Source organism: Leguminivora glycinivorella, chromosome 8, assembly GCF_023078275.1.
Source record: "Leguminivora glycinivorella isolate SPB_JAAS2020 chromosome 8, LegGlyc_1.1, whole genome shotgun sequence".
In the NCBI taxonomy this organism is placed as follows: domain Eukaryota; kingdom Metazoa; phylum Arthropoda; class Insecta; order Lepidoptera; family Tortricidae; genus Leguminivora; species Leguminivora glycinivorella.
The window spans coordinates 8,799,495-8,817,879 of record NC_062978.1 but is presented as its reverse complement, the minus strand read 5'-3'; the positions used below and the strand labels follow the sequence as shown (position 1 = coordinate 8,817,879).

The 18,385-nt window shown below is 38.5% G+C and overlaps 1 long non-coding RNA gene across 1 annotated transcript; it reads left to right on the top strand.

Annotated features, from left to right (window-relative positions):
* Positions 1-660: 660 nt before the first annotated feature.
* LOC125228797 lies at positions 661-17,510 on the top strand. The gene is made up of 2 exons (XR_007177323.1): positions 661-696; positions 16,646-17,510. It is a non-coding gene; the product is annotated as an uncharacterized LOC125228797 (long non-coding RNA).
* The last annotated feature ends 875 nt before the right edge of the window (positions 17,511-18,385 follow it).

The following is an 18,385-nucleotide window of genomic DNA, read 5'->3' as shown; positions in this document are numbered from 1 at the left end:
CCACTAGCGGCAGCAACTCTGCAAGCGAGTTTCATCGCATCATTACTCGCTCACTGCCGACTTAAAACGAGTTAAAAATTCACCGATTCCCCGTTCAAAAAAAGAGTTAATATTGATCGTAGATTTTTCGTCGTGGGGTGCAGCGGCCGGCTGAGTCACCCCACGGTTTTTTACTCACCCTAAGTTATATTTTTTGTAGAACCCCCTTCTCCCCCCGCTTTAAAGGATGAGTAGTCTCTATGGAAACGGCTCGATCTAATTTATAGGCGGGAGAAAGTACGGATTGCTTAATTAAGAATTTAAAATGTGTCTTCTAAGTAATTAATTAAAATTTTTCAGCTCGGAAAATTTCAACTTTCTCGAGATGAAAAGATTCTCTAATTTACTTGAAAACGTTTCTTCAAAGCCGGGAGGACAATTAAAATTTCATTAAGATTTGTGTAAGACTGAAACAAAAGATAATTAAGCTTTAACTGATTTAGATTCCGCGCTTCTTGCGAGTCGAATGAGAATCATTGTTAGTTATTCAAATTTGGTTGGCGTGTGATGGAAGTAATGTGAGGGATCGGTGTGTGAATAGCAAGGGTTGTGGCGGCCGAGGGCACGCGCGGGCTAAAAAACTGTGCCCGAGCGGCAGTTGGCGCGTTTTTGTGGCGCGGGGCGGCCGCGGCGCCGGCGCCGGCGCAACCACCTCAGGTGAGTCCACTACATCACCAGACAGATTAGCTACATTTAACCATTTTTGTCACGCACTTGTATATCGTCTTTGAACTACCTAACACATTATTTAATATATTATTTTGAATAACATACTAACATTTACTATCAACATCACGCTAACGCTTTAATTTGTATTGTAAATTGGTCATTCGGCACTCAAAGTGTTAACGCGATGTGCCATTAACTTATATTCATAAAGTCGTCGTTTCACAATCCTTCCTAATTCCCTCCTCAATTTATTACTCCATCGGGGCACGCACAAAAGCTATCGATCTATTACATTTGCTGATCATAATAATTAGATCTTGTGGGTTAGGCGAAAAAAAACAATGGCGACAATGCTGCCTAATGAGCCATAAAGAAGAAAACGATACGTAGAGCAAGGCTAGACAAAAGAGGGCACGGCGGGGGCGGGGGGTTCAGGAGGGGGGAGGGAAATGGTGGGAGAGCTAAATTAATTTGCGCGCTCCCGCCAAACAAAGGCACGCTAATGGAACGCGGCGAATGGAAAAAATGCCACCGTCCGCTCTCCGGCGACTTATTTTTTGTAAACACAACCTTTGACTTTCGCAAATGAATAACATTACACCCGTCGAAGTCGCCGCGCAGCCGCTGCCGCTGCTTTGTCCCGATTTAATGAGGAATAACGCGATACCGAGCAAACTCACTAATTGTTCATTCGAAACAAACTTCGCTTCTGATTTAATTACACCTGACGGAACGCCGTTATGGCGATATTTAATTCTATTATTTGTTTGCCCGAACAGAAATGTGAGATTTGGCGAATTGAAAACAAAAAAGTTCGAGGGAAAATCAAGTTAACGTTAGTTACGTAATTTAATGAATAAGAACGCGAATTTGGATCACATTATTTATATTCGTGAAGCACTTCGTTAATGCTATCGTGTTACTTGATTGTTAAGCTAAGACTTTAAGAAATGTTGTTTTTCTGGTCATTTATTCCACCGTGCAGTCTGGCTGGGAACGTAGATCTTACCTATATCACAGTATAATAAAGAGTACTATCGTACAGTATGGCCACTCCCGCTCCCCGCTGAAAGTGCCACCCACCCCTCTCGTTTACCTCACAGTTACCGCCTGTCAAAAACGCGAACAGTCAACCTGTCATATCTCATTCATACAAGCATGGTACGCGTTCACGTACACGAGCTTAGAATGTGTGCTAGGAACGCGCCTCTTTCATATATTTGATCGCCAGTGTCCGAGGTGTGCCTATATTAACCACTTAACGTGTTGTTTAAAGTGTCAGTCAACCAATTCAATCTTAATAATTAACGTACCTAATTAAAAGTTTGAATACAACTACATACTTTGCGTCATACTCATACGTCATCACACACAAACCCAATCATAACGCTTTATGCACCCAAACCAGAGTGCGTCGGTCGTAGCACTTACGTAGCAGCCTGTGTGCTACGCCGCTACGCCGCTGCTCATAAAGTAGTTTTCTCATAATCTGACAGATTCTTACCTATCGGTTGGATTCTTTTTTATACTTAAACGTCAAAATTATGATGTGGATATGCTATGGCTCTAAATCTTATCATAGACATAAAATCAGGCCGTATTAGATCTAAATCTATCAGTGTTTAAAGTGACAATTCTAGGTATCATTTACATTGCCAGTGTTGTGTTGTGTCTTCGTATTAATCTACCAAACATTCATTAGACTACGACAGTTAGAGCTTTTATATACCATATCTACTTAGACCGAATTTTATATTTGAAGAAACGTGACTTTTGATTTGAAACTGATATATAATTATCAACTCGCAGTGATACCTTGCTCACATTGTTCGAATACGGCAATAAGTGAACATGCTAATATAAAAATACTAGCTTTTGCTCGCGGCTTCGCTCGCGTTAGAAAGAGACAAAAAGTAGCCTATGTCACTCTCCATCCCTTCAACTATCTCCACTTAAAAAATCACGTCAATTCGTCGCTCCGTTTTGCCGTGAAAGACGGACAAACAAACAGACACACACACTTTCCCATTTATAATATTAGTGTGGATGTATGTCGTTTCTAAGAAGATAGTGTCATTTCTCATTTCTATCAGTAGGTACTATAATCAGGGGCGGCTCACTCTGCGATTCTATCGCCGCGTTACAAGTACATGCTGGCGGCCGCGAGTTCGTATCAGGGTGGCGCGCGTTCTCACGGAACGCACGCTCACACTTTTTATTGTTACTTTACGTCGCGAGTTTTTACTAAGTTTATATGCGATGTCGGCGTGTGGATGGCTAATAATACTCGTACTTAGTTAAATGTCATCATGAATAAATAAGACAATTTCACACATCTACTAATGATTAAGTCCCACGGAAAAGTTCAATAAGTCTTGTGATGTTTCTATATAAATACTGTATATTATATACCTAGAAAGAATTAGTATAGTATAACATTTTATCTGATTGTTAATTCGTTTTAATCTATAGGCAACCCTATACTCCGAAGCTGCGCACGTGCGGCTCGTTTCTTTGTTAGAATTTTGTAGGCATTTATAAAGGCGGCATTTCGTGAACATCAAAGTAGTGGGCCTACTAATTAAGACGTTAGTAATTAGCAGGTATATTTGGTACTGTCTGAGTGATTACTCTGATCTAAGAGTGAGCCGATCTTGAGCTCACGACGCGACAATGCGTCGTCATTCATTCGCGAGACGTAATTTATGCGCGTGCCATCATGGCGGCCAGATTTATGCGAGCCCAATTAAAAGTTCCGAGCGCTGAAGACGCGAAATTAGTGCGAGTCGCTCACATTTATCAAGACATCAACGCTGCCGCGCGAAACTTCCAAAATTTAAATTAGAGACGATTTTTACAGCTGCCTCCCGAGGGGGGTGGGCGCTACCCTTTCCTTATAACGAGGAAGGCCTCATGCATTTTTATGTGCTTCTTTTTCGCCGGCGTTTTAAACAAGGGGGTGAGCGTGGGGTGCGCCGGGGGGTGAACTTTTTTATTCGCGTCTTGATAAGTTAGGGTTGAAATTAGACGTTCGAGTTTCGCCCGCGGAATTCTTAATGACGAAAATTAATAAGTTTTCTTTGGAGGGTGCTTAAAGCAGCGCTCGGTGCATGTTTATACTCGCTAGGGGCACTACCTGTTCAGGGTTGGAATCTTTGTTCAAAATAACAGCCGACTTTCACTTTTTCTAGCGTGTTACTTAAATAGATCATGACCTTTGTGCGTATTTTTGCTTGGAAACAACACAGTAACCGTCGTAAAATTGTATTGTTTTTGTAATGTAAAAGGGTTGCCGACTCCACTGTTTGAAGGTGACTATTGTCGGGTGCCTCCCGTGCCAATTATTTTGTAACTTATTCTCCGTTGTAATAGAAACACACGTGGCACTTGTGCCACGCTAAAGGTGACCTTTTTATTGCGACGCTTTTGTTTTAGTTTATCTTTTGTTTTTACACAGTTCAACTATCTGCATTGTATTATGACAAATTATTATTACAAGATTATTGTTTCTCAATACTGTGCAAATAAAATAGAGAATGCAAAGTAGGTAGAGTGTGGCTAATGAAATATTGCCCCAACTTTTGGCGGGAAATTCAAAAAATCTAGGGCTGGTCACACTTGGTATAGTAGGAGATATAGTTTTGATACTAGAAAATATTTTTGTTTTCTGTGCACACTTATATTGAAAATCAATAGAAATTGCTAATATATGTAAAGAAATTTGACAAAATGTTACACCAAGATATTTTTATATATTTTATATTTTTATTGCCATATAAGCAGTGGTGGCCGAGTGGATATGACGCCCGACTTTCAATCCGGAGGTCGCGGGTTCAAATCCTGGCTCGTACCAATGAGTTTTTCGGAACTTACGTACGAAATATCATTTAATATGTACCACTAGCTTTACGGTGAAGGAAAACATCGTGAGGAAACCTGCATACATCAGCGAAGAAATTCAAAGATTTATGTGAAGTCTCCAACCCGCATTGGGCTAGCGTGGAGACTATATAGCCCGAGCCCTCTCAGACATGAGAGGAGGCCTGTGCCCAGCAGTGGAACGTATATAGGCTAAATTATATTATTTATTTTATTTTTTATATTTTTATATCAAATTACTACTGACCAGTCACTTCACTGATTTCTTCTAAATATTGGTTTTTCGTAAGTAAGTCGTTACGTTCCAATATTTTTATTTTATTAATGCTTTCCAGAGCTACGAGTTTCTCCTTGTCTTTACACTCTTTTCCTAGTTTTCCTGTTTATGAGATTTAAGTTTTATTATATTCACATACTTAATCAAAGTTATAGGCAAATGTTAGAACTAGTACTTAAAGTATCAAAATATTAATAGAGCACCAACCTACTATATTGTTTACGACTTGTAAACATTGCAGTTTTTCATTATATGCCGCTTCACGTCGACTTCGCTCTTGGTTGTAATTATTTATTAGCTTAAACAGCAAATTGCGGACCTCGCTTGGTATCGTCATTGTTATAATATTTAAGATTTACCCTTAATAACCCGCGAACAATTTGAATAAGTGACATAAATTGACAGCAGACTTTTAGCCTTTTTTTTAAACCATAGACAATTGGTGATACCATAAGGAAATATCTGTCAACAATATTTGGCTAGCCAGACTCTACCTTATTGTATCCGCTGTATTGTTTAATGATTGAATAGGTGCCGTGTTTTGTTATTCCACGTTGGCTCGACTTATGCCCTTCTTCGACTCATCCGCTTTATTTCTGCAAATAGTAATGCAGGATTTAAGGATATAAGTTTTTTATTAGTTAATTAATTTATGTATGAAGTATTTAACCCTTTACCGCATATACGAAGCCATTTATGGCCGATATGATATTGAACTCTTAAAGAGAACTTTTATAGTTTAAATTTCAACAAATATTTTTTTTTATTCATGCGGCAAGGGGTTAAGAGTTAGGAGTTGAGCGCAGTAGATATTAATATGAGAGCAAGCTGTTAATTTCTTCAAAATTCAAAATATTTATTCAGCAAATAGGCCACAGGGGCATTTTTACTCGTCACATACATTTTAACATAATTTTTATATTTGATTTTATAACATTTTATATTTGTTTGGTAAGACATAATTATTAGCGATACAGTTCGAGTCGTCGTTGTAAAGTACCTACAACGTTGTGTTATTGATGTTTTTAGTAATCATAATTATTAGGTACGTTCAATGCTTGACAATTTTACGTGTACAATAATAAATAAATAAATAAATAAATATTGGGGACACCTTACACAGATCAACTTAGCCCCAAACTAAGCAAAGCTTGTACTATGGGTGCTAAGCGACGATATACATACTTAAATAGATAAATACATACTTATATACATAGAAAACATCCATGACTCAGGAACAAATATCTGTGCTTATCACACAAATAAATGCCCTTACCGGGATTCGAACCCGGGACCGCGGCGTAGCAGGCAGGGTCACTACCGACTGCGCCAGACCGGTCGTCAATATGAGTAACAAACCAAAAACGGTGTTAAAGCAAAAACATTATATACGTTTCATCAAACAAAAATGTCAACTCTATCCCGATCCGATCCATATCGTATCTAGAGTTAACATTACACGTATCTTACAGTTCGAATCGGGTGGCTAGTCTGCGTGTATGAGGTCCGCGCGAGACGTGTCGGCGGCGTGCGATAGGTGAGCACATGGAGACACTTGTTGCTCACATGCGGCCCGTGTGCCCGCGCCCCGCTCCCCGCCCGCCGCCGCTCGAACACTACCACATTCATTCATGTGGAGTCTAATACGTGCCGAATGTGACCAATGTAGGTAGTGAATAGCCTCTGAGGAAAGTTGACGCTTGATAATTCTGTTATCAAAAAACCACATGTCGCCATGTGGCGTTATCTTCTTTAGCTGTCACACGTCAAACGCATAAACACGAAGTTTTTCTAAATTTTACAAACATTCTTGAACTTAACCTGTAAGTGCATATTGTTTTGTTGTACTATTTATATGTAAAATGCTACACCCTATTAGGGTCCATGTTTTTACCTACAATCTATAAACACCTCTGTAAAATACCATGGTTGCATTAAATAAATGAAATGAAATTATACGTTCATATAGCCAAGCCTTATAGTCATAAGTAGATACGGCTTGGAATACTAAACCGCAATTAAATGATCGTAGCTTTGTGCTATCTATCAAAAACCTAAATGAAGATTTATGAAAGAACATTAACGAGCTTTTCCCCAAATGAGGAATTTAACTCTAAATGAATGACTAGTCATATTTCGTCGAGTTATAAATTGGACTCGGGTCAGCGGAAGCGAGGAAGTCAGAGTTCCGCAATTACGGGGGAAATAAAAGAAAATCGTTAGGCCATTCAATCGTGGATTCGGCCTCTTCTGATAGTATGAATTTATAATTCCGTCTAATAGATCATTGACAACGGGTATTAAAGAAAGCTCTCGCGAGCGTCGAGCGGAGCGGCGGCGGCAGCGGGCAGCGGGCGGGCGCCATCCTTCCTCGAATCCGTGTCATTAATTTACGTAATGCGTAGGTACGCGCTATCCCCAAATATTTAAGAAGCCTCCTTCGGGAGCGCCCGCTCCTCCACTATCCCCCGCCCGCGCCACCCACCGCCCCACTCCCCGCCTGCCGAGAATTATGGCGGCCGCCTTGTAATTATATTTTTTAATTTATCTTCCTTAGCGAATACAATGGAGGCGCCACCCCGCCACCGGAGCGCTTCCTTCTCATGCTGAATATTGTATCAGGCCGCTGAAAAAAGGAAAGAACGCTTTAATTACAAACGAGAGCGCGGCTAGCATTACGCGCTAAATATTTGATGCTGTCTCTGTCTTGTTCTCCCCTGTCGGCCCTCCTCGGCCGACGTCAATAATTAAAGCACCTATTTAACTCATTCCTCGCGGGCTGAACCAGCGATACCACATTTTTAATGTATAAGAAACCTCATTCTTACATGACATTGTTTACATTAAAATCACCAAGTCTCTTCTAATAGTAAGAAACTTGTGGCTAAATCTCTACACGTATGTAACTTGTTAGCGGGTTGGAGGTCGAGAGTAAATAAATAAATAAATAAATATTGGGGACACCTTACACAGATCAACTTAGCCCCAAACTAAGCAAAGCTTGTACTATGGGTGCTAAACGACAATATACGTACTTAAATAGATAAATACATACTTAATATACATAGAAAACATCCATGACTCAGGAACAAATTATCTGTGTCATCACACAAATAAATTTACAATTCGAACCCAAGACCGCAGCTCAAGGGTCAACCAACAGTACCAACTGAGCCAGACGGGTCGTCGAACAATAACATCTTTACAGTGAGCTTAGTGTTACATATTTCAATTATCAAGAATTTAACTTATTTTGAAAATAACTCTGGGACCTAATGGGGAACTTCCTACAGTTACCATGTAGCGATAGCTATGATAGCTTATCAACAACCTACACCAGACCCTTTAGCACAACTTGCCTTGTCGCGCGCGAGTCCATACATCAAGCGCGACTTTAAGTATGGACTCGCACGCGACAAGGCATCAAGTTGTGCTAGAGGGTCTGGTTTAGCCGTGACTAAAAATACACTATAGATAAGATATCCAATATTTTAAAAACATTCAAATTTAGAACATGTCTAGGTATCTGAGAAACAAAAGAACTTGATCACACGAAAGGACGTTTCGAACATTATAAATTAAATGTCAGTTGCAAACAATTTAGTCGAATCTGGCATGTCACCTATTTCATATCGAATGATATGACAGTATCCCTCCGACTCTAGTTTGTGTGAGTCTTTTATGAAACATATCATATGCAATGAGAAAGTGACATCTACACTCATAATTTAATGTCTTGTGTGTAGCAGAAACATTGACATATAAACTAGATACTGTTTTTTTAATACATGATTATAAATAACCCCTCTGTAATACATTCACAACAGCAAATGACGAACATCATAAAAATTAAACTATTTTAAAATAAATTTCTGATCGATGTAAAAAAAACACATTCAAAGGACATCTCTAAACAACAAAGGAATTTCATTTGACCTAATTTCTAGTATCAGTCGATTTGATCTTATTCGATTTTACATAATCGTACGTGAAATGTTAACAGAAAATACTGTAATAAAATTATCTCAATTTCTGTTGTTACATGCAGTTTCCGAAGAGATCACTGCGAGCTTATAATATGACTGTGACTTGAAGCATAAAGGGTCCTGATGTCTCAAGTGTAATAAGGTCCTTTCCACAGGAAATACGAGTAAACTGTAATAAAATAGTAGATTAGGATACAAGTGCGTAAAAAAGGAAGTTCGAAACGAGTGGCGATAAATTAAAACACGACCAAAGGGAGTGTTTTAAATCGACACGAGTTACGAATTTCCTTTTCGCACGTGTATCGTACGACGTTTTTCAGTATAGATGAGCCTCCGAAGTTTCGACCTGGCATATAATGAACCACTTCTCGCACTAGTGCGTAAAAAAACACCATGTGTACTGAAAAAGTCCTTACGCAAGAGGCACATGAAGCATAAGTTTTAGGCATGAAACACATATGAAACACCTTGGTGTCCTGGGTGAAGTATACAACTGTATGTTATTCGCGCGCTCTCACCTAGTTTATAAACTCATTCAGTCACACTCGTATTTTAATAGGTTTTTATGTGTTGATCACATAATATTACATTACGATACACGTGCGGAAAAGAGGAATTCCAAAACAGGTCGCGATAAATTAAAACACGACCGAAGGGAGTATTTTAATCCGACACGAGTTACAAAGTCACTCCTCACACGAGTATTGTACGACGTTTTACAGTAGGTACCTAGATACATACATATGGCCCTATGAAATTTCGACTTAACAAGCTAGTAATGTACTACTTTGTGAAGTCGTTTTTTTTTAGTATGAATAGGTAGACGTTTGACCACGATCACACCTGATGGTAAGTGATGATGCGGTCTACGGTGGAGCACGCTTACCTAATGAGATACCTCGCGTGCGGGAAAAACACCATAAACATAGTGTAAACTAATGTTAAAGTGTTTGTATTTGCACAAACGGTAAACTGTTTCATTAAATCATATGTTCTTTGAATCAAACAAATTTACTCTGAAAGTTTTATTTTGTAGGCGACTTGGGTAGGTACTTTAATTTAACATAATACCTTATCCACTGTACCACAGCCAGTCCATAATACCCCTGATAACATGTTTCCCCTTTACTTGTGAGACCAACCTGTTCCAAATTTAAGGTTTCTGGGTCAAAGGGATTACCGTGTATGGTTGTGGATAATTTTTAAATTTAGGGCACGAACCAAAAATCGGGATGTCGAAGGCTACGAGGCTACGACATACTTCGTTGGTACGATTTAAATTAATTACTTTTATTAATTTTTATAGCACATTAGTCAAATAGTTCGCAAAATAGAATTCTCTATGTGTAGCCAGTGTGCAGACAGATGCATGATATCAACTCACAATACAGTCTTGCGTGTTATAATTATAACATATTAACCCTTACTTATATTTTACTGACATCATATGATGTCGCTAGGACTAGAAGGGTTAAGATTTAAAATGTTAGTAGCGGTTTCCTGTATACCAAAGGTACTTCTTCCCCAGTTGGGTTCTGCTTTAGATCTGGTATGATATCAGCTCGCTATGATGTGACCTCTGTCACACAAACCAACATAATAGAATTACACAGTGCCCATACCTCTCTTTTGAACACATTTTGGTTTTTACGAAAATGTTAGATAAATGAAAACAACTTTCTTGAATACATGTACCTATGTAGATCAAACTAAAAACTTTAATACGTCTAGTACGTCGTACTTACCTCGCTATCTCATTTCATTTAACACCAGCTACAATATTAGCAGGTAACACGTGTTTCAGCTTGCTTTCGCGTCTCAGGCCCCGTAGCCGAATGGCATTTCTCCGACGCGAATCGAAAACGAAACTCCGCGAAAGGTAGTCTGGCTCTGTCGCGCCAATACGCAAGAGCGATAGAGATAGATATCTACGAGCGTTTCGTTTCGTGAGCGTTTGTGCCATTCGGCTATGTACCCAGGTAGGAAAGATTACTGCATGTGTCTAGCCCTCACGTCATTGTATGTAATTGTACACGTTGTTACAAATTTACGACACAATAATACCTCATGTTTTACTAGCTTTTCGTGGAATTCGTAATTGCCAGATGGCACTTGCAGCAATAATTATTTCTGTAAAAGATACCGGAACAGAAAAAGGAGGCCGAGTTGATTTATCGCCGAACAACAATCGCAAATTAAGGCGGATTCCTCGCGCGGACACCCGCGCTGCAGTACTTAGCGGAGACAAAGTATAAAGTAGCGCCCCCAGCCACCCACTGAAAAACGTCTCTAATATTCTTTTAGAAACGGTGGCATTTACGGGCTATATTTTATCCCGAATTTGCATACGCTCCTTTTTTTCGTACCCGTCCTCTATTTTATCGGGGTGAGCATTTTTTTCGTCCGGGGGTTAAGATACAAAAGGGTAAAGCGCGGGAGCCGGCTCGATAATTAAATTGCATCGCGGAGTGCGTGAATAAAGTAAGAGTGTACGGGCACGGTGTGCGTTCGATGCTCGCCGGAGAAGCTCACAGCTCACCTCTCACTCAGAGATTGCGGCCCGTTCGTTATTGTTTCACGATACATTAAATTCGACAATTAAACCTTAATCTCTCTGTTATTCAGGGCGATGCTTTATCGCTCACATCTGATTCTAGTGTTTACTTGGGTAAATTCGTTTTTTTATTCGCCTTTCTTGTTTATTTTATTGCTTTAAATGTATTCAGTGGTGGTTATACACTTTCACTTTTAAGTAAATGCGTGCCATAAAATATGTCATAGGTATTCTGAATAAGTACCTACGGTACGTGTTACTCCAAGGACCACTAATTATTATTACATTATTTATTCAGCAACTTTATCGATTATTATTTTTTTTATTTTGCTCAATTATTGATAAGCTCAAGAAATGATCTAATGTCGATTCACAAGGGCTGACTCTAATGGAACGAAATGACGAGTGAATGAAAATATGCATGCGTTCGTATTTGTCGTGCTAGTTCAGACAGCGTCAGTACGTCTTCTACAGAGACTGACTGAAGTAACATGACACGTTCGTACGTTTCCGTGAAATTACGAAGGAAACTTTTTTCGCACTACATCTGTAGGTATATCGAAGTGATATCGATACAGGTGGCACTCATCCAATCAAATCAAAGTTTTGTTCATACCATTCATGCCACCTGTCATGAAAGTCATGAATCAGCCTGCAGTGTTTTGATTGGTGGTTTGTGGTTTTCATACATTTTTTACGAAATTCTTGTATAAATTTTGGGTTCAAATAATCAATGGTCGACGGTGAGATGTTATTGTCATAATATATCTCTCTTCATCATATCAGCCCTTTATCGCCCACTGCTGTAGGCCTCTTTTTAGGGTTCCGTACCAAAAAGGTACAACAGGAACCCTTATGGTGCGACTTTGTCCGTCTGTCTGTCCGTCTGTCACATTCCTAAATATCTCGAGAACTACTAATGCTATCAACTTGAAATTTTGGAATACTTGTGAACATTGTTAACCTCTACAAATAGAAAGTATAATTTTTTTAAATATATTAATTTTAATTGTGAAAATGGCCAAAATGAAAGGGGGGCAAACTGTCAATTTCAAGTTACTAGGTCAAGTGGGGTATCGTTGGAAAGAGCTCAAATTGAACGTAAATAAGCTATTTTTTATAATTTTTTTGTTGTGGAAAAAAAAAGAATTTTGAAGGAAAATGTAAAAAAAAATACCGTTCCCCCCCCTTATCTCCGAAGTTTACCAACGAAAAATAATGAAAATTTTAGTGAACATTGGTTTTATGCTATTTATTACAGGAAAAATATAATCGTGTTTGTATTTTGAATACTTTTTTTTAATTCACAAAAAACTTTTCAGATTTTTACTTTCAATTTACCCACCCTTGCGGATGTATATCGTACTTCAAATTAATACGAGATGTTACGTAAACCATCTTCTGTCCAATAAAGTAAAAACTGTTTAAATCGGTTAACATTATAAAGAATTATCCCTGAAAAACCAGGTCGGTCAAATTAGTTAGCAAATTGACCGGGAGATGGCGCTATACACTATAATACTCATTAGTGCCTATACTTTTGTCTTCTAGTCAAGTCATTAGAGTTATATGAAAATATGAGATTATTTTTACTAGGTAGTTTGAAAGAAAGTTTGTACGGAACCCTCGGTGGGCGAGTCCGACTCGCACTTGGCCGGTTTTTTTAGTATTTACGCCACTTGTCCCGGTCCATATCTAACTAAAGATACTAATACTAAAGATGTATCTACTCGAGTAAAAAATGCATGTACACTACTGCAATCTACATACATATTTAACTTTATTATGAAGTGTGTATACACGGTGCTAATGATGACACATGAACAGTATATTATAGTAGCCGGGCTCCAGTGGCGAGTCGGGCTCCACTGTCGGCGGCGCGGGCGCGATAGGGACAAATAGCGGATTCCTCTTCAACTTTTAATACTAGTATTATTGCATTTTTTGATACTGTATTGGTTATCAATATACAAGGTGCTCGCGAGGAACCCATATAACTTTAACGGCATATTCTTGGTCACATTTTAAGACTAAAATATCATATAAACTTTTCTAGATTTCGTCTAGTTTCAGAGTTATTGTCAATTAAAAAAAAACATTTCGGTATTGTTACTCAGTAGAAAAGGTCTTCTTAACGGCGCTGATGCGCAATTGTGGAGCATAGTCTCACAGTAGTCATTGATAGATGTCAAAATGTGACAAGAAAAACTTCCAAAAAATTTGGTTTTTAGAAAAATTAATTAAGGAACTCATTTTAATTGCCAACTTTATGCATAAAATTGCTTTTTATGTGAAAATACTTCCAAAAAAGTTGACAAAAAAAAATTCATATAACATTTTTTCTTTCTTTTGGCCTTAGAAACGCGTGGTTCAAGTTATGCAGGTTCCTCGCGAGCACCTTGTATATGATTCATTATATTATTTTTACCTTTAATTCAAAGTTTTAGGGTCGGTTGCACGAAACCGTTGACAACGTTAAAGCGTCCGTTAAATTTTATTGTATGGGAAGTTCCATAGACGTCTGCTGCGTGACGATGATGTGTCTGTCAAATGTGGTTGATGCAACTGGCCCTTAGTTGGTTATTTTTAATAAGTAAATTTTGATAGGACCATTAAAACCTATAAGTACCTACACTTAAAACATAAATTAATTACCCAGTTCCCAACAGGATTTTATATTTCCTGGCAGTCGCGATGATAATTTAACTAACAAATTAGGAGAAATCTTACCCTGCTCTAAGTCAAATTACCATAATTGCTAATCAAATGTTGTAGGAGTAGCCGCGTCGTTGCCTCGCTCTAATTACAAATTCTAATTCCCTCTCTTGTTTCACGGGCCTTTTGAATTCGTAAATTATTGCCCTTGCTTCGGGCTATCAAATGAATTATATTACATAATCTACTTCTGCTCCTATTTGACTTTGAAGCTTGGCAATTAATATTATAGATGATGAGCGGCTGCTGGAAACTCTACTTAGAAGTATTGAGAGATGCCGATTGCCGGTCTCTTCAGAAAAACGTAGGGATTTTAATTAGAACATTTCTTAACGTTTACTCGACACCTATTTATTTACGTCGCACTCGCTAATACCTGAGAAGCTCTCACATAAAGACTCAAAGAAATGAAAAACATCCATCCGAGACCAGCTTCAAATATAGACGACGCCGTTAATTTGTTTGAAGTCGCACAAAGACGATTTCCTCGAAAGAAATATTTCATGAAAAACTTAATAACATTAAAACATTTTCAGTATTCGCGAGCGACGTAGCGCGCGATTTTAATTCTCTCACAAGTCTACTTACGAATAACACCGGCTCCAATTAAAAGCGCGCGACAGCTTTGAAAAGCGGAATGAAGGAAAGTATAAGTAGGTGGGGAAATGTGCTCGTGTTTACGGAAACCTCCTCCGGCAAAATATTATCGCGAGACGAGCGCGATCAAATATTCAGGCGGCGCGCGGCGGGCGCGGGACGCCAACCCTCTCCAACTTTCAAGCCCTTCCCTTTGCACGCCCTACACTAATTACGTTTAGAGTTCTTAAGCGAAATTACTTAGGCCCCTCGCCACCCGCGCCCGCGCCCCCCCCCGCGGCCCCTTCCGGAAATGAGGCGCGCTGGAAAACAAGAAAGAGGAAAGCGTTATATAAGAACGCCGCTGTCTCCTCGCTCTTCCTTAAATCTGGACAATCTAAAAGATGTTGATGTAATGATTTTTTTCTTCATTTTCGCGAGTTCTCTGTTCATGAGCGGTTGCTAAGTGAAAAGCAATTAAAGCACGGGCGAGTGATCCCACCCCGCCCGCTCCGCCTCCCCAGCGCCGGCCCAGGAGAGGAAAATTATTATAAACAGGGTTTTAGTGTATTTATGACGATCATCGAATGTCACTTTTACAAGCTCATTACTACATCAACATTTTAATATTTATTTTTAGAAACACAATTATTATTACAAAGTAAATACAAATTAAATTATTTTTACAAAGTAAATTTCAGAGGAAAACTAAAACCACAAATTATATTTTATAAGAAACATGAAATATGGAGTTTACAAAAGATCATTAACTATTAAATAAAATGATTGAGTTAAGAAATATCATATCATAGGTAAGCACCGGCCATCCAGGAGGTATGTTAAATAAGTAATTTTATAGTATACTATATACACTATTTGTTTTAAGTAAGAAAACTGAATTAGTATGACGTTATGATATAACTAAGATAGTTATAACATTCCTACCAAAAAATCAATTAAAAATAAAATTTACCTTCAACATTTTTGTCATCTAATGTCTCAATACTCTCAATAAACATTAAAGAGTCTATAAAATTTGTAATAAATTACTAAATGGGAAATTGAGTAGGCTGTAAGAAGATTTGGCGCGAGCACAAAGTTCCGTGCTCACTTGGCTGTTTGCGTTGACGGTAGCTTCCGATTGGATGATCAAAGTCCCCAGCACTGTCTTGTTTCTGAGGAGCATTTGAAAATTAGGAAATTAAACTGTGCGCTGGAACATAAAAGGTGCGGAAACGCGGTCGCGGGCGTCGTGAATTCGTTTAATTTGGCTGCCGCTGACGCGACGAGGCGCGCCGTATTCTAAATTTTTATGGATGTCAAATACTTACCGGGATGTTAATATTTTGGGGACTCAATTACGCTATGGATTCGTGCGTTGATGGGAATAATAAGCAGGTAATAACCACAAAATCAAAATTTTGAAAAGACCCCCGACGGACCTGGACCGATTTTCATGAAACATGGCTAAGAACACTCCCGACTCACTCAGCTTTCAAACAAAAAAAGAACTAAATCTAAATCGGTTCATCCGTTCATTAGTTACGATGCCATAGACAGACACACACACAGACAGACAGACAAAATGGACAAACAGACAGACACGTCAAATTTATTGTTATAATTAGTTTTTGCGTCGGGGGTTAAAAATAATATCTTCTAGGTGATCTACAGGTCTAAATACAGACTTTTGGAGTCAATTTATCGACACTTTATGGTGACGATTCAATTCACTATCTTTTTTAAACATCAATATTCAATCATTAAATAAGAATATCTACGTTGTAACGCAAATAATATTAAATACACGCCTGCATTAAAACATCCCTTGCCTTGTTCAAGGGCTTAAATTAGGCGCAGAGAAATTACAAAACAAAAGAGGGAAACTTGCGGCTGTTTAATGAGATTTAAATAATTAATGAGTGTGCAAAATTGGTTTCTTTTTTTCAGCAGCGGTAGCTGGCTTCGAGGGTCGCGATGAAAAACAAGCCGTAATTGCGACCCCGACCGAGACGTCGCTTCACAAACAGGGTTGCCAGATCGCATGATAACGGATATCGGTAATCGGTACCTATTTTTTTCGGGATGTTGGGATTTTTGTAAAATAAAATGTACCTACCTAATTAAAGATTTATCAACTCGATACCTTTACGCGTGTCCGAGAGTGGACATGGTCTTTTCGTTGCCAATGTTATAGATAAGATTATTTAATGATACTAATGAAAATGTACCTATCTAATGTGTTTTTTTTTTTAAATATATTATGTATTTAACAATCACTGCAATGTTACAATTTTCGTTTTCTTTCAACCCCTTAATGGCCAAGAGTGGCACTGATACTTTAGCAGTTTCATGTGTTCTGCCTACCCCTTTATGGGATACAGGCGTGATTGTATGTATGTATGTATTTAACATTTTTTTATCCTGTCCAGGCTTAGTGCCGGAGCAGTTTCGCTTGCTGTGTTTCCAAAGTTGTTTATCGGGATTTTTTTCATTTTACCGGGAGGACACGCAAAAAATCGGGAGAATCCCGCCAAATCCCTATCATCTGGCAACCCTGCTTCCAAAATACTTATTACCATCGGGGGAGCGGCTGCGGCCATCATTTATGAAATGCATCCTATTACGACAGCAATTAAACTTTTGCGCTCGTAGAATTTCAGAATACTTATTTCTTGTTTTCTTACCCAAATAATTGGGATCCCGGTGTCGGTATCTGAGACATATTAGCACTTTCGCAATCACCGTTAACAAGCCATTTGACCATGTTTCATCTATCTTTAAGTTAATCTTAAAATAAATTATATCAATTGAATTTTGTTTTACTTATCGTCACTACTTTAAAAAAAAAACTTGTATCTTCGTCTGTCAATAAAAAGAAAATTGTAGTAAGTATGTATGGAATGCATGTAGACTTACTGCGTTTGAACTTTGAGAAGCAGCGTGAGATACGAGATTTTTTTAAAGTAGTGACGTTATTCAAGTACTTACCTCTTAATTACAAATGAATTCGAAACTTTCAAGGTAAGTTGAGAATCACCTACCGACTAGAATACATTGCAACGATTCGAATTTCACCAAAAGCGATATAAGGTAGTTTCAATACAAGGTAGTTGTTGTTAGTGGGCCTAACGATGTGCCATACCATCGCCATTAGGCACTGGTCCCACCGCGAGCTAGTAATCTATGAGCTATCGGCTATAAAAACGAACAAAAGATAGTCGCTCCCGTGCAAATAAAAGAGACACAGCGATGTTTATAGTTACTCGCCCAGCGGTGAGCTATCAAAATCGCCGTGTCTCTTTTATTTGCACGGGAGTGCTTATCTTTTGTTCGTTTTTATAGCCAATAGCTCATAGCTGACTAGCTCGCGATGGGACCAGTGCCTTAGGGTAGGATAGGTTGCTTTATTTTAAATTTAGAATACATACTTAGTTCCAGTGTCCCTGCATGTCGATAGATTCAGTAACAAATTTCCCACACGACTACGCAGTCCACGCACCCCAAATACTGATAGCACTAAAAATTTTATACGATTCGGAATTACGAGAACAATTCCTATTATCATGCATGGCTTCAACTTATCCTTGACTTATTCCAAAGTACCATATCTTAGAATAATCTTGAGTTATACCAACGTATGTACCGTCGCATATTGATCTAATTTAAATGCTCCTTGTTCGTTTTCAA